The sequence below is a fragment of the Polypterus senegalus genome, chromosome 14, assembly GCF_016835505.1.
Source record: "Polypterus senegalus isolate Bchr_013 chromosome 14, ASM1683550v1, whole genome shotgun sequence".
NCBI lineage: Eukaryota > Metazoa > Chordata > Cladistia > Polypteriformes > Polypteridae > Polypterus > Polypterus senegalus.
The window spans coordinates 50599191-50625269 of NC_053167.1; the positions used below are offsets into that span (position 1 = coordinate 50599191).

Genomic DNA, 26079 nt, shown 5'->3' on the forward strand with positions numbered 1-26079 from the left:
TGTATTTAATGTTACCTTAGTCCTGGCACTTAAAACTTTCTCTCGCAGTTTCGCTGAGTTTGTGTCAAACACCACCCTGACCATCTCATCTTCCTCTCCATAAACACAGTCCTTCACCCGTGAATATTTAGTGGGAGTTTGCTATTGGATTGCGCTGATGACGGCCTTATATGGGCAGGCACTAAATTACAAGCGCCAGCGCAGCCTGTCTATGAACTTAATTTAAAGTGTAGGTTTACATCGTGCTTTGTTTCCGAAGTAGCAGAACTCATGAACATGGTTGTATATGTCACTCGCTTCGCTTCTTATTGTTTCGTTGCCTTCTCAATTATATAATGCATGTTTTCTTCAGCGCTTTTTGGAGGTCTTCCTGGTTTTCTATGTACTGCGTGATTACGTAGGAGGCGTGATGATGTCACACGAAACTCCGCCCCGGCGTTCAAGCTCATCTCCATTACAGTAAATGGAAAAACAGCTTCCAGTTATGACCATTACACGTAGAATTTCGATATAAAACCTGCCCAACTTTTGTAAGGAAGCTGTAAGGAATGAACCTGCCAAATTTTAGCCTTCCACCCACACGGGAAGTTGGAGAATTAGTGATGAGTCAGTGAGTGAGTGAGTGAGTGAGTGAGGGCTTTGCCTTTTATTAGTATAGATATGCTTTCCTCTTGGCCATATTATTTGGAGTGGGCTATCATTTTTATGCAAATGACAGTTGACTCTATTTCAATGTTAAAAGTGAAACTTCATTAGGGCTTTCTTATCTTACAACTTGCCTCAATGAAATTAAAACCTAGATTGAGAATGACTAAAATTAAATTGCAACAAAACTGAAGTTCTCCAAATTGCTACTAAAATGCAACTTAAGAAAATGAGCTCCTTTTCAATCAATCTTGACGATGATCTATTCAGGAATTTTCTAATGCAAGATATCTTGGTGCCATTTTGATTCCTCCCATTCTTATTCTACCCATTAGTTCCACCTCTATAACCTATCCCATGTTCGCTCATTCCTCTTTTTTCTAATGCTGAGAAACTTTTATCACATCCAACATTGATTACTGTAACTCCCTACTAGTAGGTGCACCTTCAAATCTTATATCACAGATCCAGTTGATTCAAAACTCTGCTGCAAGAGTCATCAAACATACCAGCAGCAATGAGCACACAACGCCCAACCTGCTTCTCCTTCACTGAATCCCTGTGTCTTACATGATTAATATAAAATTCTGTTAATCACCTACAAAACATTAAATGGTCTTGCACCGGTCTACATTATTGAGTCCATCACTGTCCATCACATCCTGTTCTCCCATTAAAGTCCTCCGATTTTTGGCAATCTTGTTGTTGCTCACACTATAACCTGCACTCTATGTGCAGCAGGTCCATCAGCTGTATAGTGCACAGACTTTAGAATAACCTCCTTTAATTAGATCAGCTGACTTAATTCATTCTTTACAAAAAAAAACAAAAAAACAACTTACCTCTTGGCCCAGATGCTTGGGATAGTTTCTGTGTGTTACTCAACAAATTATGTTATTTGTTCAGGCTTTTCTCCTAGTATTTTACTCTAGTTTATTTTTTATATTGTATTTAATGCTTTGTATATCCTGTATTTATCTGATTTGATATTCAATGCAGAAAATATTTGTATTCAAAGTTACATATACCCTGCTGTTCTTTCTGAGATTCTGTGAAGTGCCTTGAGCATGGGAAAGGCAATCTGTAAATATAATGTATTTATTATTATTAACATTAACAATCCATATAATGCACTCTTCAGTTCTGTTCAGTATATAACCATGTACCGTACTGGAATTGTTTTGCTTCTGTACATGGGTCGTGGACATTCCACTAGAACTGCAGGTCCAAAATCTACCAAAATTATTTTAAAACTAGGGGGTTCTGCCCTCTGCTCACTTTGTTCGCCAACCCCCGAGTGGGCCCTACTTGCTAGTCATTTCCCGGATCTGCCGCTTGTGACAAATCGTGCTCTGCTTTTGGATAAACACGAAAATCACCTCTGTCTTTGATATCTCTGTCTTTTGAAACTATAATCGCTGACAATTCGTCACATGTTGGTTTATTATATATGCGAGCGTGATCTTTCGGATTCACATAGAAATCCAAGAAAACATCTTTGTCTTCTTTTGATTCTATGTTGCATCGCTTCTCTGTGATCATAAATATAAACCTGACTGAATTGTGGTTTCCTTGAAATTAAACTTGTAGTAGCTTTAATTGTTGCGGGACCATTGATTCTCATAGTGTATGGTCCTGAATCGTGTAAATCTAAGTTTGAGCATTGTATGATCCGAACGCAAACAAATTACTGTAGATTCGGATATTTTGCCTGTAGTGTTTGTGGAATTCACTTTCACCAAATAACAAATCTTTTATTTCTCGGGGATACACCTCTTCAGTGAGAAGAAACACTACTTTTCCCTGATGGCAGCACAAATTAGATGATCTAAAAGTCTCCAAATTAAACTTTAAAGCCGAACAATATCTACATACTTCTGTCATATCACCTATGTTCATATATTTGATCTCTTTTCGCTGTTCCATTATTTCACCAAGTAATAATTTGTTTGTTAGCGCTAATGCAATCTTTACTATCAGTTTTTTGAGACTTTCCAATGTTAGTACTTTCATAATCTCTAACCTGTTCTGCATGTGTATCAGGCCAACATATTTGAACCTCTTTACGATGTCCTACTTTGTCTTCTACTCTTTTTCTTTTCTTCTTTTTCTTCTACTGTTTGTCTTTTATTTCCGCCCCTGCTTGGACCTGTTAGGTTTTCAATTCATCTCTTGGCACAGAGTCTCATCTCGCAGGACATGAAATTATCTCTCTGAAAATGTCTCGTCTTGTCCCAAGATTTTTTTCATATAATAGAGATGTGTACTACTCTTCAAACTAGCAACATATTCAGGCATACAGTTAGTCTTAAAGCCACATACATTTGTTGTGAGCTAAAATTCTTTCTTGGTTTCTCTGTGTTAAGTTTGCAAATTTTCCTTCTGTGGGGTTTCTCTATGCTGTTATTCCTGTCTGACCTAACTCTCAAAAATGTGTTTAGGATTCAGAAAGAAACAAAAAAACAAACTTGCTCTCGAAACAGGTCTGGGGCCACTGAATAGACCTCACCAAAGACAACCTCTTCCAAAACTCAAATGGCAGGCTTCCAGCATGTGGAGGCTCAAAATGGGGCTAACACATTTAAAAAACGATAAGTTCAAAAATACTCTTAAAGGACAGAGAAACCCATTTAAAAACCTCTGGTTCCAAGGACAAAAAAACCAAAGATTCTTTAAAGTATGTACTAAATGATTCAAAAAGAACACACAAGAAACAAGACAGGTCAAAAAAGAGCAAAAATAGAGTAGTACCTTTAAAAACTGTAGCATTATAAAAGAAAGCAAGGAAAGAGTTGGGGCATCTCAGCAGTGAACCCCGTTTAATTGAGGATAAAAAAATATCAATAAAGAAACTTAAAGGTCAATGGCCACAGCCTAACTGTACAAGTATTCAGGCTTATCATTTGAGCCTCATCACATGTCCTCTCTCATCCAACAAAGAACTGCCTCTTCTGGTGGCTGGTGGATTTATATATTGTGGAACCTGGAAGAGGCAGATCTTCCCAGAAAAAAGAAAGAAGTAACCTCATTCGGCTTCCGAGCATTCTTCAGTACTGAAGAGGAAAGGGGAGAAACATTAACAACCATACCCTCTTTTGGCGTGATGTGACATAGTGGATTCAGAACTGAAGAGGAGAGAAGACATTAGTAATCGTGCCCACCCTTGGTGTGATATGACACTGCTTAGAAGATTCCCTTAATAAGGTGAACAAATCCCAAAACCAAGAACAGTACCCTAAACAATAGGGGGTCTATTGGGGGTGTGATGGATGGCTGGCTCTCCCGACAGCATGGATGGGCCCCGAATTCCAGCAAGCCCTCATGGACTATGTAGTTTTTATGCACAGCCCTGCTGGATACCCTGGAGACCACTGAGAGTCGCTGTCGTGAGGCCAATGGACTCATTTATGCCCTATAACCCGTAAGTGCGTCATAATCCCGTGACAGGAAGAAATGACGTGCTTCCAGGGTGAAGATAAGGACTATTTACCCTGACCCGGAAAGAATAAGGACTTGTGGACTGTTGGGCAGGAACACCACCGGGTCTGGGAATATAAAAGGACTATGGGAGCTCCCAGAATGCGAGCTGAGCTGGGTGGTAGGAGGGCAACGCATCTGAGAGTGGAGGATTGTGATTTATTATTGTAGTTATTGGTTTATTTATGAGTAGTGTGGAGTGGAGGGTGTTAAGTGCATGTAATTCTTATAATAAAAAGAATAATTATAGCACTTTTACCTGGTGTTTGGCGTGGTACCTCAGGGTTCAAGGGAGCAATAGCACCCCCTACTGCTACACTGGCGTAGTCGGCAGGATTCTCTGGCCATCGATTTGGCAGAGGACCTGTTTTAAAAAATTTGTGTATGCAGACGACCCTAAGAAGGTCCCGCTCGAACGCACGGAGTTGAAAATACTACCCTCTAAAAAGAGTACTGTGACAGTGAGCCTGGTTCTACTTCGGACTACGATGGGGAAGAAATCGACGAAAAAGAATGGGCATACCCAAGAAGGCCCTAACAGAGGCCGAGACGGTGTCGACTTACCCGACAGGCGGTGAGGAAGACCGGGCGCGGTTTAAAGCCGAGCAAACCCGACCGGGGCGGCAACCAGAACGCGGTAGGATTGTGACTCTAGAGGACTATTATAATGAACTGAGACTGGATCGCTTATGTTCCGAGGTATGTGCCGAAAAAACATCCAAAGCGCCGGAGGCATTTTTTTCATATTTTACAGAGGCCTGTCTACAAAGAACAGACGGTGAATCGGACGCCCGCCTCATCCCTAGGCAAGATGGCCGCAGTACAGAAGTCTGGCCATTCTAGGAGTTTACAGCGGAGAAGCCCATTCGAGGGCAACAACCGCGTGACCTCGTGCAATGGATGCTGGGATGGAGAAGGTCACTTTGGGTCATTCGGTGAGGTCATACGTACCCCGATGGGTCCGAGCTCCCTGAAAGGGAAGAGGGAGGCGAGCGAAGCAGCGCCAACGAGAAAAAAAGGTAAGAGGAGTGGGACATGACTGAACGGTCCGCCGACAAATTAGAAAAGGCAGATCGCAGTCGGCCGGTAGCGGCCACCCGATCCTCTACAGACTCCAATTCCCAAGAGCCTCCACGAAGCCCGTCAGAGCACGTGCCGACAACGGACGTACTCATTGGTTCCCGGCCGGTCGGTAAGGAGAAAGCGGAAGTTAACTTGCCTCCGGCCGAATTAAATAACGTCATGGACGTGCAGGTACTCGAAAAGCTAATCAAGCCCATGCATAGTTTCTTACAGATGCTGATGGAGATTAAAAAGATCATCGAGAAGTAGGGAGAGACGTCCAAAGCGCCGCTGAAAAGGGTACAGGAATACCTACAGCGTTTTGGTTGGGAATCTCCCGTCATGATTGATGCGGTGGTATAGGTGAGTGGGACTGGTACCATATATTATAAGGGGATGCAGTGCGATCTGGGCCCGCCATTAAAAAGTAGCAGGTGCCAAGTCACTGCAAACCCAACAAGGGAGTGTGGCACGATAACCGAGGGGAGGAACGATCGAGCCGGGGCATGCGTGTGACGCAGCCACCCGGAGTGGTTCGGACCTCAAGACCCCGACCAGTGATTTGAGCGGGTTGTCACTGGTGACTGGAGGGGCGGGAGAAGCGCTGATTGTACCGGAACAGCTAAACAGTGCTGTTTACCAGGAGCGATGCGGTGCTGATGACGCCGCCTCTTAAGAAACATAAGTCAACGGGCGTGCAGACAGCAAAGGGCCTCTCTTTTTCCAGCTGTGTCCAAGCCCCAGAATTAGCAGGAGATCCCCAAAGTAAAACGTGGGTCTCCTGACAGGATGGAGAAACGGGTGGAGAGCAGCGAGGTGGCCGGAAAACCCCCCTTGGCAGAGAACAGGGCAGAGTTAATAGAATTCCCGAGATGTTTCTGGTCTCGACGAGAAAGACAACCGGGAAGACGACGACGTTGTTATAACTGTCATCAGTCAGGCCACATTTGGCAAGTTTGTCTTCGGAGGACACGGGAATGGAGGGAATGCCGCTACACCGTTCCCCCTAGGTTCTCTGGTGGACCTAGACAACATGGCCGAGGCCCGACTGAACCGTCCTCCTGGAAGAGGACGTCCCTCGTGGGGCTGGACGCTCTGCCCCAGTTGTTGTCGCTAAGGGGAAGCCGGCCCTCACCCCCAGGCCGCCAGGAGGAGCTCTCCCGACAGCATGGACGGGCCCCGAATTCCAGCAGGGCCTCATGGACTATGTAGTTTTTATGCACAGTCCTGCTGGATACCCTGGAGACCACAGGGAGTCGCTGTTGGGAGGCCAATGGACTCATTTATGCCCTATAACCCGGAAGTGCGTCATAATCCCGTGACAGGAAGAAATGACGTGCTTCCAGGGTGAAGATAAGGACTATTTACCCTGACCCGGAAGAAATAAGGACTTGTGGACTGTTGGGCAGGAACACCACCGGGTCAGGGAATATAAAAGGACTATGGGAGTTCCCAGACGGCGAGCTGAGCGGGGTGGTAGGAGGGCAACGCGTCTGGGAGTGGAGGATTGTGATTTATTATTGTAGTTATTGGTTTATTTATGAGTAGTGTGGAGTGGAGGGTGCTTAGTGCACGTAATTCTTATAATAAAAAGAATAATTATAGCAATTTTACCTGGTGTTTGGCGTGGTACCTGAGGGTTCAAGGGAGCGATAGCGCCCCCTACTGCTATAGGGTCAAAGCCAGATATAATTAAGAAAATCATTAATCAAAAACAGGAATTCAAAAACAAAGACACAATGCCAAAACTGCAGTGAGCACTACAGCTTCTATTTTTATACAGCTGGGACTGTCCAATAGTTGTATCACCATGAGATTGTCGCCACATTGGGCTCCACACAAAGAAATCGAATACATAGACACTTCTCATAACATTATATTAATAAAACTCATTATTACAAAAACATAAAAACAATACCAAATAAGAATGAATAACCAATTATGAAAAGTTATATTTAAGTAATAACAAAAATATTAAAACAAAAAAACTGAGCTTGGGCAACAACCCTTTAAAATAATGTATGGTACTGTAATTAAAGCCTGCCCTCCAAGAAACACATGTTAACTTTGCTTGAAGACTCTAAAAGTGAACACCTGTTTGTAATGGTGTAAAAGTGACTGTATCACAAGTTAATTGCTTCTCCCTCCAAGGCTGATATATTGGGCAGCATCAAAACTAGATTAAACAGGTTTGAAGATTTACCTTCTTATACAAAAAAATGTCAGATGTAGTTTGTGAAACTACATCAAATACCAGACTTGGTACTGCAACTGTGGGCTTAGTATATCCTTTTTTGCTTGCACGATTTGTCTCAACTTTTTCTGGTTTTCTGTCATTTCTAATTTGGCCAGTTATGTCTAAGTGCCAGAGTGTGAGAATATGTGCAAGGAACAGAATGGACTGTAGTCCAGAGTTTGTTCCTGGTTTGTGCCTAATGCTAGCTCTGGTCACCCAAATCGCTCAGTTGGAATAAATAAGTTTAGATAATTAATCATTGCATATGTAAATCTTTACATCTATTTACATTAAACTTTACCACATATTGGACAATTTCAGTATGTTGCCCTAGTCCATCTATAATGAATATACAGATTCTAAAGTATCTCAGCATCAATTCCAAGGTTGAAGGGAGCAATAGTCAACCATGGCAGAACTGGACACAGGACAGAAACTAATTTGACCTGGATTTATCAAAGGCAGACATCTATTATCAATGTTTTAATAACTCGTTAGCATAAAAGGAGCATTGAGTCCCACCTGTCCAGCCACAATACACGGGAGGAGTGGCAGGGAATACAAAACATCACAAACTACAGAGGCTGTGATGCAACAATAGGAGATCTGAGTGCGTCGCTAGCAGAGGAGCTAAACTGCTTCTTTGCTCGCTTTGAATCGTCACAACAGCAGCACTCACCTGCTCCAGCCCTGCTCCCACCCTCACAGGGTTCCTGCACTGCTCCACTCACTGTAAAGGAGCACGATGTCAGACTGGTGCTCCTGGCAGTGAATCCCAAGAAGGCTGCTGGCCCAGATGGAGTGCCTAGTAGGGTGCTCAGACCGTGTGCCCACCAGCTCACCTTTACCTTTACCAAAATCTTCAACCTCTCCCTAGCCCAGGCAGTCGTTCCATCCTGCCTAAAATCAGCCACAATCATTCCAGTGCCGAAGAAGTCTCCCATCACCAGCCTAAATGATTATGGCCCTGTGGCCTACACTTCAGTAATCATGAAGTGCTTCGAGAGACATCAAGGACTATCTCCCCCAAGACTTTGATCCCTACCAATTCGCATATCGCACAAACAGATCCACAGAAGACGCCATTACTGTAGCTCTCCACTCTGTGCTGAGCCATCTGGAGCAGCAGCAGAGCTACATCCGGATGCTGTTTGTGGATTACTGGTCACTCTTGGCCTGCCCCTCCTCACATGTGTCTGGATAAAAGACTTTCTTGCCAACCGGCTCCAGACTGTGAGACTCGGACCCCACCAATCCTCCATTCACACACTGAACACTGGCACCCCGCAAGGCTGTGTGCTGAGCTCCCTTCTGTACTGTCTCTACACCCACGACTGCAGTCCAGCCCACAACAACAAGCTCATCATCAAGTTTGCTGATGACACCACAGTGGTCGGACTCATCTCAAAGGGAGATGAGGCAGCTTACAGAGAGGAGGTCCTGAAGTTGGCGGCCTGGTGTTCAAAAAACAATCTGGCTCTGAACACCAGAAAAACCAAGGAGATCATTGTCGACTTCAGGAGGCACAGCGCCGACCTAGCCCCCCTTTACATCAACGGCGAGTGTGTGGAGAGCGTCCACACCTTCCGGTTTCTTGGCGTCCTTATCTCCGCTGACATCTCCTGGACAGACAACATCACAGCAGTCATCAAAAAGGCTCAGCAGCGTTTACACTTCCTGAGGGTCCTCAGAAAGCACAACCTAGACTCCAACCTGCTACTGACCTTCTACCGCTCATCCATCGAGAGCCTGCTGACGTATTGTATCACAGTATGGTATGGCAGCTGCACCATGGCAGACAGGGAGAGGCTTCAGCGAGTAGTAAAGGCAGCACAGAAGATCATCGGCTGCCCTCTCCCCTCCTTGATGGACATTTACACCTCCCGCTGCCTCAGCAGAGCAAAAATCATCAAGGACAGCTCCCACCCTGGCTCTGATCTGTTTGACCTGCTGCCCTCAGGGAGGCGCTACAGGTGCATTACAACAAAGACAAACAGACTCAAGAAGAGTTTTTTTCCCCAAAAGCCATAACCATTCTAAACTCACACATGCACTGACTACACACTGTATTGTGCAATATTTAAATTATGTGCAATAACCCAATAGTACAATAGTCATTTATTCTTTCCAGTATTTAAATAACTCAGTTTAGTTATTATTCTTTCCATTTGTATATTGCGTTGCAGAACTTTTTTTGCAACTTTTTGCACCATTTGTTTATTTACTTGTTGTGTACTACATATATGTCTGCACTGAAGGAGCTGCTTTTAATCTCATTGTACATGTGTATAGTGACAATAAAAGGCATTCATTCATAATATGCACCCCTAGAGTACCTGAAATTCCAGAGTTCATGTTAGCTCTGCATGGTGAAAAAGATGTGGGGCCTCTGAAAGGCTTCACTGGCCAGGCCATGCCTCATTTGAAAAGGCCTCACCCCTGTGGGCTTAATTCAAGCTCCACTGGCCTGTCTCAAGCTTTGCAGACTCATAAAGGGGATGAAGCCTCAAGAATAAACTTAAATGTCCCAAAAATATAGCAAAAGCAACACAAAAGGAGAAAGGCTTGTTTTAAAAGGGAAAACAAAGAATCTTAATGAATAATAGATTTATTATCAAAACAGTAAATACAGGGACGTGCTCAAATATACAAAAACAGGCAAAAAGGGACTTGCCTAGAAAAGGCAAACAAATCCTTATACACCGTCCAGAAGAATGGTACAAGAATGAAAGGCAAAACTATTAAAAAAACTAACACCCAGCGAGAAAACAATACTCAGAAATATCCCACTGTAAATAAATGATCTCCAGGAATGGTGATGTCAGGGTGGCTCCACCCTTGGGACTCCACCCACAAAGAACAAGAAAAATAAGAACATTTAAAGGATAAGGGCACAATTGGAGAAGTACCATTCAAAAAACAGAAATGACATGAAAAATAACTCAAAATTAAGAAAACAACAATAAAATGTATGAAAACACATTAATCCATGACAACCTGGATCAAATTATATTCCAGCACAGCAGCCACTGTTCATACAAAAAATATAAATTTAATTAAGTTAAATTCTCGCTAACCTATTTACTTTAGTAAAAAGCATGTACTAATACATGCAATTTTATGAATCTTCAAATTTACAGAAATGCCTCTGTAGTATTGAGTGCTCTCCAAGGTTATTATAGTTTTCCCTTTTTATATTAGTTTTTATTTCTACACTGTTTCTGACCTTACTTGGAAGTTCAGTTTAGTTTTAGTTTTCCTTCAAACCAACAAAGGACAGTAAACCCATAATGAGCAGAGCAAGAGCAGGTAATAAGAGTACAGACAGGCATAAAACAACAGAGACAGCATCTGAGATTAAGAACAATATATACATTATCTAAACCTGTTTATCCAGAGCAGGATCACAGGAACCTGGCGCCTACCGCAGCAGGTTAGGATGTAAGGCAGGAAAAATCCCTAGTATGCAATATGTATGATATGGCTGATGTTAAAAACAAAAAGAATATGATATGTCAACTATCTATTTTGAGAGACAGAGAAAAACATTGAATAAAGGGAGGCAAATATTTTAAAATATAATTCTGCTAATGGATTTCTTTCACAATATCAGGTATTCTGAGTTGTGAATATGAACTAAAAAAGATAAATTAACAAATATAGAATAAACACAAAAACCCATTAGTATGTTTAGTTTTTCATCACTTAGCAGACTCTCTTCGCCTACCTATCTTTTGTTTTAAAAACATTGTTTAACAATGAAGCGATAAAAACAAAGTGATTGTTCAGCAACAATATGCTGATCTAGTACGATGACCTAGACAGTCTCTCGATCAGTGCCGTTTTATTTTCAAAAACTGCGAGTGGTCTCCCCTAGACTTTCTTGTATACTCAGATATGGGAATGGATATTTGAGGAGTAAACCGTAAGTAAGACAATGATTTTTTTATATTATGTACATTAAGGAACCATCAACAACAAATCAAATCAAATTAATAATATATTGAACAATTATTATAAAAGTAAAGTTGAATAAATCGGACTCTGCAGCTGCATGAATAATAAAAAAAAAAAAAAAAATTGAGTATGTACTCAGGTAAAGTACCACTTCCAGGTGATGGATTTGGCCCAAACGTTAATACAGATCTACAATTGTAGTGTAACAACCACATGCCAAATTTCATCCATCTATCTAGTTGTGTTTTAGAATTATCGTGTTTACACACAAGCAAACACACAATTCCAAAAAATTGTATTTTTGGATTCTGGGAGGTCTATAATGTCAAGATTCATTAAAATATCAAGGTCAAATTTTTTCATGGTTACTATACTTTCTCTATATTTTGTATATGAGAAAGTAAAAAGGATTTCTCCTGTGCGAAGTGGCAGGTGAATTGCTGTCAACAAAAAGCAGTCACCTGAGAAATAAACTGAAACGTTACTCACTCGTGATTTTTCTCTCCATATGATAAAGTTGTTGTTGACCAGCACATTCTGATTTCAGCCTTTTGAATTACATCTTGATAGACAACAAACTCAAAGAAAGGCGGCATGTAAATCGCTGTCTATTTCACACGCTTTACGCACCCGCATTCAGGTTGTTTTGTCACCGCAAATGCTGTGTGAACACTCACCTTCTGTCACCAGCCGCCATTCACTGGATGAATATGTGCGGGCGGCTTGTGGTGGATGACTTTCTGTTTTAGAGTTAAAACTTACAAGGGTTAAAGACTATTGGCAAGAATATTCATTCAAAAACGGAAACTAAAAATATTTTTGTAAATTATTATTTCATTTCAGTTAGTCATTCTAGCTGCTTTAATAGTTTTATTTAGCTTTAGTTTTTCATTTTGGTTTTGTTATTTTATTTCAGTTTACGAAAATGTTTTTTGAATAAGTTTCAGTTTTGATTTTAGTTTTCGTTAACTATAATAACCTTGGTGCTACCTAATAAATCCAATTTCCCAAGTTTGAATTACACAGTTAATTGTTTGGAGACTGCATGTTCTTCCAGTGCCTACCTAGGATTTTTCTCCAGGAACTCTTGACTTTCATACCAAAAACTGTAACTGTGCACATCAGGATGACTGTCAGTTCCAAAATGGCTATGTGTTAGTGTGAGTGTGAGGATGGACTGACTTCCACCCTGCTTAGATTAGTTCTGCCTTGTGCCCAATGCTGCTTGCCTAGGCTCTGGCCAACTATAACCATACTCTGGATTAACCAGGTTTTGCTTTGCTTTGTATGCTACAAAGTTATAAGATAAATGAATAAAAGTAAGTAAATAAAAGTAAAGAATATGAATAATAAAAACTTAAAAGACAAACAGAAACTTCAACAAGGCGAATTAGTTTTTAAGAAAAATTCAGTTCATTTCTTAAGTCTGCAAAGAAAGAAACAAAGAAAGTGAATTAATATTTGCTTTTAGGTTTGCTAAAGCAACAGGTTGCACGTCTTGATTTTATTAGATCAATGCAAAATACACTTGACATTTAAATGGAAATGATACATTTTCTTATATTTTACGATGTATTTATCTTATATGATTGATATTGTAGATTAGGTCTTATTTTTTAAAAATAATCTGTACAGTACAGCTACCCTGTGGTTGCTGCAATTCAATAACACATCATTTAGTTATATCATCATTTTAGGCTACCTAAAGATTCAAAATGTTCTGTCCATCTACATGCAGCAGCCTGGAGAAGGTCAACAAAGCAGCCATTACCTGCAATCACGAAGATCTGCTAGAAGAACTACCTGTATTTAGGGTAAGGGAGATTCTACTTTCTGAATATGGACACTGCTCCGTTGTATTAGTCTAAACGGGGTTACTGTAAAAATAGACGAGCAGCGACAAAATAGGCACAGGATTATAATTTTACCACGAGCTAGAATACGCGACACTGACCACGTAACAGGCAGCGTTTCTTGATATGCCGCTCCCAGGTAGACGTCGCTTACCCGCTGCGCAGATCTCGGCACTCAGCCTTGGACTTAATGACAATGTTGCATTACCTTGTCACTCACATTAGAACTATCCGTACGCGGTTCTTTCTACCCAGCATGCTGTTGGGTAAATGAGTGTGTCCATGTTGCCTCATTTCCTGTATTTGAGACATTAGAGAGAGAGAGGGTGAGGGTGGGAGAGAGAGAGAGAGAGAGAGAGAGAGAGAGAAGCGAGCGAGCGAGAGACACAGTGGTGGGGGGGAGGTTGGTTCCTGATACGGAGACACAGAGAAGGCAGGGGAGGAAGGCAGAGAGAAAAGAGGGGAATTACATTCATATTGAGGGACTGAAAAGAAGAAGAAGAAGCTTGCTGTTATTGTCAGCCCTCATCGTCACAGCATACTGCTCCCGGACTGACGATTTAATCTACACCCAGATCCATGGGTTAACAGGTAAACTAATCGACATTTGTAAATTTTCGATACGATTATTTTCTTTTTTGGGGGTAAATGAGAGATGTGCTATGTGTATGTTGTGAACGGGGTTACTTCTTTATGGGTAATATTTTATGAAATAGTTTTGCACAGGTTGCTTACCTTTGTCACTCGGCATCAGGTGGAGCTCGTTTCGTGCTGTAGACAACAGTATGTGGAACTGCGCTTTATTTTGTTATTTATTTATTTACTTATTTTTGAATAATCATGGATTTAGTGCGATACCTATTGCAATAGATCTCAAAGAACAAGTTAGCTGCCAGCAAGAGTTTATTTTTGTTGTTCGGGTCCATCCGACTGGCTAAATGAGAGATTGCTTTCAATATTTCATGGGAAGAAGAAACAATAAATAAAAACAAGGCATATGAAGCCAGTAGCTGTGTTGTGACAGCTGTTTTCGTGCCGGGCAATCGTGACATTAGTGAAGAAACTACCTATCAGCGCCAGGCAGTAAGTCAAGGAAGAAGCAAGGCACATTATAACGAGGAGAACAAATATTATAATAATAATTATTATTTTTAACATCTTGACAGTATAGCTATCACGGAAGGAGCAGCACACACGGTTACACACCTTTGACGGGTAAATGTTTTGAATGTACAGTACGCGTGTGTCAGTTTTCCTTTTTATTATTTTTTTTAGACATAAATCGTCGTTAACTGGGGGTTGGTTGCCTTTGCTCTTAACCCGACGCCCTCTCATCTCGTATGACTTTCTGATATGTAGACTGAATAAGGTAAATCCACAGTTTTTGAAGTTTCATCATCAAACCCTCATTAGTGTTACATGATATGTCCACAGAGCCCAATCCACGCATGGTCCTGTCGTGCTATTTAAACGGAAAAAAGCTGAAATCTGGCAAGGGCTTAAACCCCCCCCTCCCTCGCCTAACCTCCTAAAGGGGAATTTCTCCAGCTGGAAATTTCTGCTGCGTCAACACCCTACCCTACTACAACCAGAGAAGGGAAGGGGATTTCACTGCTTGGGCTCTCTTATTTGTGTTTTTATTTAGCTTTTCGGAGCATATTGGTCTTTACCAAGCACTTCTCGGGAGTTTATACAAGTGGCATTGAAGTGCCACGGCTGAGTATTACAAAACCGTGAAGGGTTTTTACCCCTGATTTTTTTTTTTTCTTTTTTAAATGTCTCCGCTTGTCTCTGCCCCCACAAACCGGCTAGCCTTGGCTGACTCCATTTTACATTCACTAATGTACCTAATGGGGGTGTGTGTGTCGGGGAGGGGTGGGGGTTAGACCTGGCATTCAAAATAAATATATAAATAAGGACGTAACACAACGCAGAAGTCGACCTGCTCTCGCTCCACATGTTTATGTAACTGATCTATTTGAATAAGTTTCTGACACGTTGTTCTAATTTTTGACAAGTGTCTTAATTCATGTTACAAAAGCTCAGACAAAACGCGGCCGCAAGAGGACTTGGCAGTCAACCTATTTAACCGAGTCAATTTTATTTCTTAGTTTTAAGTTGCGTGAAGAAGAGAATATTTACAGTTATTCTCTATGTAAGACCCTGAGCGAATGTGTTATTTTAATATATGTATAAAAGCTGTACGCAGGTACCCCATTCATTCACTCAGATGTTTTTCAAATAAATGTACTTGTCGTTTAGTGCATCTTTAGGTCAGGGACAGAGGTGTGCAGTGTGTGAATTCTTTAAACACACACACACACACACTACAGTTAAACTTACTTAGATGTACTGTATATGCCCACAGATATGAGTGATAAGTAGGTTTATATGTATCGTGTTCTTTTCTATACTGTTTAATACATACATAACAAGGACGCTAATCCTTCAGATGAGTGATTCTTTGTACTTTGATTAGTGCCTGCTCCTCATTTCCCATTCTTAAAAGTCTTAAAATAAGAAAACGGTTGTGAAAACGTTGACATTAGTATATACTGGATTTATATGCAGGAGTGTTGTGGCATATGTGTAATATACAATGTGTACTGTATGTATAATAAATATGCTGTGTAAATATTAGGTACAAAGTATGTAGTCATGATGTTCCCATTATATATACTGTACATGTACAGGTTTGTTGACAAATAAATAGCTATATATGCACAATATACATGCCATGCAACCCTGAACTGGATTAAGTGGATTTTTGAATATTATAATGTTACATTTCTGTATATATTATTTATAATATTTGTTTTCAAAATGCATAAAATACGGAATTGGATTTTGCTCACTCACAATAGATGTTGGTGTTGATCCAAAATGAGTAAAATCATCTGGTTCTCCTACTGTGACAGTCATAAAGTGGTTAGTGATTTTTGGATACAGTGCTTTGATATGAATAATACAGGTGTTGGTACTTTACATGTATGGAGGTCCTTTAGAAGTCAGTTTTATACAAATCTTAAGAAAGGAAATTTATTTTTTAAAATGATGATTTTCAAAGGTGGTTAAGGCTAGGGCTTGGTTAAGTTTAGTCAATCAAATTATAATCTTTCACTTCATGTGGCAGAAATTGGCTTCCCTTCTAGAATTCTGAAAATCATTAAACGTTTTGAAGGCATAGATTTCTAAAGCAACCACCTGCTTGTGTTATTAAGGATGACCAAGCATATTATTGTATTCTGTATACTTCTAACTATATAATATCCTGTTTTTACCATGCTCTCATTATCACTTTATGTAATTTACTAGGGGGGCAAGCCCTCCTGGCACCTTTAGCTCCCCCAGTTGCGGCCAGAATATTAGTAAAATCTGTAAATGTACAAAAGTAAAATTATTATTTACTGGAGCAAAATCACGAAATTCTATAAATATGTAAAAGAAAAATTAATTATTATTTAATGGAGTAAAAATCATGAGATGAGAATAAAATATTTACTCTCTTACCGATTGGATTATTCCTGGTAAACTGAGGTCCACTATGCTTGATGAGTATTTATAAGAGACTAAATAAACGATCCATTCGTTTTAACTTACAAAAACCATGACTTTCTTGATATTTTAGTTCATAATTTAAAAACGGAATACGAATAAAAAAAAACTAACAACATCACATTAAAGTTGAATAAATTCTGAAAAGAATGATACCAAACATATATATGTAGGTTTTAAAGTAAGCCCGATTTAAAGCGTGACAAAAAAGTGACATAAAAAGTTGCACAAAATTGTTGCACTTTTAGGCTTAGGATTTTATATATATATAGAGTAGATACCATTTATTATATTTTATATGGTTTACTATAGAAGAAATTCCCTGCTGCTGGAACCCTAACATATACTATTGGTAATTACTCTTTATACCTACAACTTAATAATATGTTTTATTTATAAAGGGTCTTTCCAATGCTCAAGGCTCCATCTACTTTGTGTGGTTCTGTTCTTGTTTACAGTACACAGTTTGTAAATTCAACACATATAAACTGACCCGATCGCCGTGGTGATTGCATGCTCATCTGTGCTGATATAAGGACCTCTGATGCCAGCCATCCGGCTGAGCCAAAGTCTCACTTATAGCACTGGTGGCATGTGTGTCCTCCGTTTTATGATGTTCAGACCTTTGGAATTGCCTCATGTCCACTTTTAGCTAGTGGAAATCAACATTTATATTTAAAAATGCACATCATACTATAGGGTGGTCCAGATCTAATTATGCAATTTTCATTACGCTATAACTTAAGTTTATTACATAGAAAATCACCCAAAAAATTCTGGACCATCAAAGTGTGTGAAATGACGACATGAAGAATCATCTTTGAACCGAACTGGAATCTTCCCCACATAAATCAAAGTCATCCAGACGATCTGGATCTGCATAATTAGATCTGGACCACCCTGTACTTTTTATCTTAAAGAATATGGAGAGTAGTTAACATCCAATTCAAAAATCAGTTTAAAATTTATTTTTCTCACTGCATACATTTAGCTGTTGTGTGTTTAAGCGTTTATGAACTTTTTTCAATCAGTGATGCAGTTATTTAAAATATATTTTAATATATTTTGGTTATTAGTATTTTTTAAATATAACTTTCCAGAAGGCAGAAATACAGTACTGTACTTTTAAAGTTTTATATTTTAAAATTACATGAGCTTGTGGCTTTTTGAATGCAAGCACACGGTGTAACTGCCGATAAAGCTGTAGGTGTGGCATAGTAGTGTAGTGGGTAGTGTTGTTACTTCACAGATCTCGCACCATAAATTCATTTTCAAGTTGGACTTTTTCCTGTATTGGGATTGTATATTCTGTCTACATTTCTGTAGGTTTTTTTTGGGTTCTCAAGATATTTATACATTATCTGCATGTTCTTTCCGAATTTGTGTGGGTTTTTTTTTCTTTTAATGTGGCTAGGACATTTTGGCTATATTGGTCATTCCAATTTTGCCTTGTATGTGTGAATGTTAGCCTGTGCATGAGTATACAAAACAGATGACCTACACCATTTCAAAGTTTGGGTCTAAAGCTCCAGTCCATTGCAACATTAAAAACTGGATGTGTCAAGGAAATAATGGGTCACTTTTCCATATATAAATAATATGCTTTTTAATATGTGCCTACAGCTGAAGTATATCAAAAGTCTTTTTCTTTTTGCTCCCATTATTTACCAATATTGGATATTATATTTACAATTGAAAAGAATTTGATATCTACAAGTGGTGGTTTTATTTAGAAACCAAAATAAAAGCACAATCTGTTGACAACTTATTATGAATAGGTAGGTGTATTTTTGGTGATTTTGTGTACTGTGTTCAAAGATGCATTTAGAAGATCAGTTATAGTTGGTTTGATTAAGGCACACATTTGTTTTAAACTGTGCAGTAGTTGGCAAAATTTGTGAAAATAAGATGTATGAATGCCTGTTATTATTTACAACAATTCACATGGAGCTGGGACAATGTTCAATAAACCAGGTGAAATGCCTTCATATATAGTAAGTGACAATCATTATATTTGATTATATTAGAGAAACTGAATATGGGACTTGCTTACATTGTTTTACTAAGTGTTCATCACAGAAATTGCACGATAGCAAATTGTTAGTGCTGCTGGTCCATGGATACAGCACCCCAGGTTAGAATCCTGTGCCTGGTCATTGTCTGTGTGGAATCTGCAAATTTCTTCTATGTGCGTGAGACCTTGTCATTTAGTTAGTGACTCTAAATTGGCACACGTGGTCCTTTGTGCTACTTTTGCCCAGCAGTACATTGGTACTCTGACCAGGGTTGGTTTCTGTCTGATGAATAACACAGCTAGGGCAGGATCAGTCACACCCACAACCCAGAAATTGGGTCTAGGACATCAATCAATCAAATCAATCAAATAGCCTTTTATTGTCAATTCACTGTGCAGAACATATAAGAGAATTGAAATACTGTTTCTCTCTCTCAACTTCGCAGTACAATAAAATATAATAAAAATATAAAAGTAGTAACATATAGATAAATAACATTAGAACTTGTAAAGTAGACCTGTGTACAATGTGCAATAGTCATTAGTGCAAAAGCCAATTACAGTAAAAAATGAGAAGGTGCATTATAGAGTATCTTATGAGATGTACAAAAAGACAAACCACAGCTTTAGATTTAAAATTGCCACACGGGTGGTGCAGCAGTAGCACTACTGCCTTGCAATAAGAAGAATAAGAAGATCTTGGGTTGACGTCCCAGGTCCTCCCTGTGTGGTAGCGCTTTCAGTAGTGCAAAAAGCTATATATAAATGTATGAATTATTATTATTATAAGTACCCTTACTGCATATGTTGTGCTGTCCTAGAAAAACGCATATGTAAGTTTTTTCATAGAACTTTAAAGACTCCCATTCCATGTTTTTTTCTAAAATATGGATTAGTGTTACAGAACCTTTTGCTGATGTAAAAAGCAGTTTTTTTGTCCTTCTGAGATTTGTATTACTTACTTGTCATAGCTGTTCTTGTTCATTGCAAACGTCTACCTTTTTAAAAGCAATTTTTGACAAAAGATATATAATATACAACCAGAGATACCTGGAACCGCCTTGGTTGTAGTAAAGTGCAGGCGCAGTCACTAAATAAATTTCTCCCAGGAGGAAATTTTGAAACAAAACATGCCCGCTTGTCTTCCCTTTACAAATAGGGAAATTGTGTAAAATTTGGTAGTGATAGGTTCAACAGTGTGGTTTTGCCTACTAGATGAACATACATTCAATTTTATACATTAAATTAAATGTACTATATAGTCATTACTAAACAAGCAGGTCAGCGAATACATGTATTTTTTGTGTACACCAAAAGAAAAGACTAATATAATAAGTAACATATTTCCAAATGTGATTAATTCTGTATAAGCAGTGTAAGTTCAGGTATAGGGCAAGGTATTCTTAGTAAGCAAATAATTTTTTTAAAAGCAATTTTTGAATAAAATGCTGTCTCAGATGAAAAATCTGTAGCCACTGTTAATATCCAAGACTGAGACTGAGCAATCTACTGAAAGTAAGAAAAAAACTAGTCAAAAAGAAGGTAACAAAAACCTAGACATCAATAAATTGCACAAACTAGCCTCTGTTCAATGAACTCGCAGAACTGAAAGTTTCCAGCATCTGTAGTCTTTTAGGAACAGAACTGAGGCTTGTGGGTTAAAGTGTTACACTAGAATGTGAATTTCATTTGGAAATAAGAAATAAACAACTATCTATTTTGTGTGCAAAAAGTAACTTTATATAATTAAACAGCAGGTATTTTACTGAGATTTCTAGTGCATTTGTTTAGGTTTCTTCCCTAGGTGTGAAAGATACAGGTTAAGTAAAGTATTGTTCACACTATACAACTTTTTCAGAGATTTTCAGTGAGAGACTTCATTTACTTAATCTTAGTGAGACAGGAGCATGCTCACTCCCATGAGCAACATGGACTGTGACTCACTCCAATAAAATCAATTAGGTTTGATATTTGATTTTGTTTTAAGTCATAGAGCTAGGCCCCTATATGTGTGCAAGAGTTGACAACCAATGAGCTCTCAGTCAGAAATACAATTCATACAATGCAGCTACAAATAAAGAAGAAAGATATGTGATTTGGACTACAAAAACAAAAGCTAGGCTTGTTTGTCCAGTATCTCTTGTTTGTTTCTGCACAACAGAATAGAAACCTTCATATAGCCACCAGCACTTTGTGGCAGCATGCTAATTGGCTGTCAAAATATCACAAGCTCACAATATTTTGCTGTGCTGAGAAGTTGTGAGCAGCCATGTAATCTGTTATCCTCTTTGAATCTTAGTCCTGTAATCTGACATCCTCAAGGAGATGAGAATTCAGCAACTACAGTAGTTGAGTTTGATGTGGTTTCCTACTAGTAGCAGTGTAATATGCTGCCAGCCTAACTTGCTTAAGGATACATGCGTCAGAGATAAAAGTGGCAACTTTAGGATTTAAAATGTGCATTTATTTAGATTGCTGTAAACAGAGAGTAACTATGGTACAGGTTTTTTCAACTTCATCAGACACTATCAAAAGATTTTGAATATGAATATTTTTCTAGACTAACAGATGAAAAAAATAACCCTTGTGTACTATTTTGATCTGATGATAATTTCATAGACTTGAGCTGTTATGCAAAATCCCTAAAAATATTAGCAACACAGATTATTTGGAATTTCTTTTCTAATTCAACTTTTTATATATTACTTACCCATGTAGTTTGTCTTCTTGGAGAAAGTACAGTAAATAAAGATTCTCATAGATGGGATTGATAATGAAAAACGTTCATGTAAAAAAGAAATACCCATGTTACTTGTGTCACTTAATACACTTCTTTTTTTATACAGGTTCTTCTCAAAACTTGCAAAATTTATGTATTTTTACTAAAATATTGTTAAAGAGTTACTTTCTGAATTATTTGCTTGTATGTTAACAAGAAGCTCAGAGTCATGGGAGGGCTTTTTCATCAAACACAGCTATTGCCAGAGGATGACCATTGGCAAAAGCAGTGTTTTAATGCCTAGGACCCTAATCATACATTCAGTAGTATGCCAGTAGGGAGTAGTCCGTAGAGAATTACTTTTCATTTGAAATGTGTACCTGCTTATGTAGATTATGTGTCGTTGACTGGGTACAGTTGGAGCTTTTGGCGTGGACATATGCATTTGCAACAGTACACTCTGTAAACCCTGTAATCAGACAGGTAATAATCACTTTGCGCTTGACTGAATCAACAGGCAGTTTGATTTCACATTTCAGAATCTTACAGAAAATAAAGTGTTAGTTATTTCTTCCAATGAAGGTCATGTGCAAGGTACCTTATTGGCAACAACTCACATTTTTGTTAATACTGTCCATTGGACTTAAGCATTTGTAATATGATTGTAATTTAAAATACTGAAAGAGATGAATCAGCATGTCGATAGTAGCTCAGTCTGTTACAGTTTAAATAATTTAACACATTAAGTTTTTGTCACTAAACTAAATAAAACACCCAGTTTGGCTTATGTTGGATTAGTTCAGCCAGTAGGTGCAAAGAATAGAATTATAGCAACAGAAAGAAAACACAGCTGTTTTTCTTTAAAAAAAAAAAAAAAAAAGTCATTTTGCATAGCAGTATATCTTATGCCTAATAATGTGCATGCATGCATGCATCCATCCATTACCCAACCTGCTATATCCTAACTACAGGGTCACGGGGGTCTGCTGGAGCCAATCCCAGCCAACACAGGACGCAAGGTAGGAAATAAACGCTGGGCACATGCACACACTAGGAACAAGTTAGAATCGCCAGTGCACCTAACCTGCATGTGTTTGGATTGTGGGAAGAAAGTGGAGTACCTGGAGAAAACCCACGCAGACACGGGGAGAACATGCAAACTCCATGCAGAGAGGACCCGGGAAGCAAACCCAGGTCTCCTTACTGCAAGGCAGCAGCGCTCCTCACTGTGCCACCGTGCCGCCCATGTGTATGCATGATTCAATTATTTTTATAAGTAATATCTGGACTTAAAGAGTTTTAAAGTGTACACTTTTGTGTAAACGTAATCTTTGTAACTAACATGCATCGAATTAGATGTTTCTACTTGGATTATATTTTGTGAATCCTCTCATTCCAATACAGGGTTACAGAGAGCCACACCAGAAATTAACCTGTCCGTTTGCAAGACACAATCATATAGACATACTTATCATATACCAGGTTTGTTAAGCATTGGCAATCAATCTAGCATACATGTTTTAGGCTTTTAGAGAAAATTAGTGTACTTATAAAGATCCCACATATAATCTTTAAACTTGCACAGAGGGCCAGTTTTTGAGCCAAAGGTTTGGGAGATGTGGGGCAGTAGTATTTCTTCCTAAGTGAAATTGGACCATACCCTAAATATGTAATAGTTTTATATTTAAAATTTAGAAGTGTTTAATGTTTTTAAATATTATGTTTTCTTAAGAAATAAACTGAATGTGCATTACTGTATTTGGTGTTGTAATTTAATTGCTGCAGGAAATATTAACTTGATGCATGAAGAGTATATCACAGATAACAATACCATTATTCTTGAAGCTGTGAATAAATTATAATAACTGAACAGACAGAAACGTCTTTGTTTTTTGAGTGTTGCAATATACTGTGATTAGACAACATATCTTTATATTAGACAGATTAAACTATAATACATATATAAAGGTTTTAAGATGCTTTAAAAATTATGAAACTTTATTTGTTATAAATTTCAGAAAGTAGATTATCTGCAAAATATTGAGGAAGGAGAAATTAATGTATTATGTGTCAGCAGTCGGCACATCCATCCAATAATTTTTTAGTTAGTGCAGTGGGGAGTGAGGTGGGTTCGAAAGACTTGTTTTGAAAGATTATGCTTCTACAATGGTAATTAACTCTTCAGAAATGAAAGAACAAAATGTTTAAAATTGATATAAGCTATGGACCTTTGTTCTTATTTAATGACTGGCTTCTATTAATAAGAATTTGTTGTTCTAGTAATAGAAATGAGTTTTTATAGAGAAAAAAATGAACTTACTAAGAGAAATCTAATTTTAATGTGTTTGGTATTTTATTTATATTTTGTTGAAGAGTTTGATTTTGCTAGTGAAGACATCAATACATTTTAACGATTTGTGCAATGCAGGTTTTGGCACAGAATTGTGTTTGATTTTATGCAAAGAACTTATATATGTCTTGTACAGATGAACAGTTACATTTCTCATTTCAGAAGTAGAATATTTTTATATATATTTTTTTTATTGCCAGTTGCCTGAAGAAGGGACCTAAGGTGCCTCGAAAGCTTGCATAGTGTAATATGTTCATTTAGCCAATAAAAGGTGTTGTTTTGCTTGACTTCTCATTGCATCATTTATGGCTAACACAGTACAACACCCTACTACTGTTATTCTCTACTAAAATCTTCTGCATCCAGGTATAGTGTTTTGGGTAGCTAGAGGGTATCCCAGAAGCATGAAATATAGTGCTATGGCCAAACATTGTTGTGATGCCTGTTGGGCAGAAATTAGTGCAACATGTTTGCACAACATATTATTGAGAGAATTACCTGAAACTGTGTCTTCCTTTTAACAATGATGATAGCATAACTTTTTAAACTTAATTTTCAAACAACGTTTTCATCACAATCTTTCATACAACAATTTTTCTTTTAGAAAACACAGTTATGTGTAAGAATGTACATACACCTTAAATTTTATTTTAATTAGCTTATACTTTTCATAAATGATGTACTGGTTTTATTAATTGTTGAAATAATTAATTACAAACAGTTTGTTGATTGTATAATAGCAGCAGTATCTGACCTTTCCATAAGGTCAGATCTAGTGTTCTCTTTTTAAGAACTGCCAGGAGGAACTGTAGATTGTTGAATTTTATGCCTTGCTTTTTTGAGGGTGGTTACAGTTGGTAATCTGTAGATTATCATGCAGTGAATGTGGGGGAGGAGAGGAGGTGATGTATTGGGGAGAGGCTGAAATGAAGACATGATACTATTATTAGATCCTGCATGTGAGTGGAGAGTCTTGCACCAGTTTGGAGAAAGAATTGGTAGATTTAATGATGAACCTTTTTTCTATTTTTCTAGTGGGTGTGGATAAATTAATACTGATCAGGTGAATAAGTAAGTTATTTTCTCAAGGGAGATGATGTATAAACATTTCAAGCAAAGATTTGTTTCAGCTCTGTAAGGATTTACCACAATATATGGAAGTTCAACTTCTTTGACAGTTGTTGCAATGTTCTTTGTAAATATGTGGAACAGGGAGGGCCACACTTGGGTAGAGGTACAGTATTTTTTTCAAGTCCTGCTAACAGTAAACAAGTAACCCATATTTGTCAGAAGACAGTGAAAAGCTGTAATACCCCTGCCAACACAGATACACTGTGGTGAAAGTAATAGTGGAACTTTATACCTTACTTTGAAGTGAACACTAAATGTTTAATTCACAATACAATACAATGCACTATAAACACATATTGTGTGTGATTAATAAAGGTGATTGTTTTATTTCCAAACCCATTTTTTGCAAGGATGCATCTCTTTTCTGAATTATTGGTCTCTGTCACAATAGACTTGAATTATTTTTCTTTATTTATTTTCATTGTTTCACTCAAATTGTATTCATTTGAAGTGTTCTTACTAATCATTCTAAATTTAGTAATAGTAAATAATAGGAAGATTAACATTCAGAGATTAGCACAGTCATTTATAATGAAAAGATCCTCAATTTAACTATTTATAGGACTTGTAGGGCAATGTATGCATAATCAAAATCTAATTTTATACATAAAAAATACATACCTTCATTTTATACATAAACACACATAGTAATCTTAATAGAAAGTTAAGTCACTGAATTCAGTAGTTCAAAACATGGGGAAAATAATGAAAAATGGCTTTAAGCAAGGTGATTTAAAAAAAGCACATAGCCTCATTTTGTTACATTACGTATAGGTTTAATTGAATAATTATTAAATATTACACCATGCCAAGTGTTTCGAGTGTTTTTAAAAAGTTAAACATGAAGAAATCTATACTAATAAAAGGCAAAGCCCTCACTCACTCAACTCACTCAACTCACTCACTCACTCACTCACTCACTCATCACTAATTCTCCAACTTCGTTTGTCATGCCCACCACTAATGTGGGATACAAGTTTAACAAGAGGAAGCAGGGTATAAACAAGAGTTTTGATTACTTTGTAACTAAGTTAAAATTGCTGGTGAAGGGCTGTGCTTATGCAAATTCCGAGACACTGT

At 38.2% G+C, this 26079-nt stretch overlaps 1 protein-coding gene and 1 long non-coding RNA gene across 4 annotated transcripts in view; one reads left to right on the plus strand and one right to left on the minus strand.

Annotated features, from left to right (window-relative positions):
* LOC120514768 overlaps nucleotides 1–13529 on the minus strand; it is a 98712-nt gene extending 85183 nt beyond the window's left edge. For both annotated transcript variants that reach the window (XR_005630517.1, XR_005630516.1), the window contains exon 1: nucleotides 13332–13529. This is a non-coding gene — a long non-coding RNA (uncharacterized LOC120514768). The remainder of the gene's footprint in view (nucleotides 1–13331) is intronic.
* Nucleotides 13530–13610: 81 nt separating this feature from the next.
* Nucleotides 13611–26079, plus strand: part of zbtb46 (zinc finger and BTB domain containing 46) — a 156329-nt gene continuing 143860 nt past the window's right edge. Inside the window, exon 1 of one of the 2 annotated variants that reach the window (XM_039735307.1) lies at nucleotides 13611–13821. The gene's annotated coding sequence lies outside the window, so the exon portion shown is untranslated. The remainder of the gene's footprint in view (nucleotides 13822–26079) is intronic. The other variant, XM_039735308.1, reaches the window with a different exon arrangement.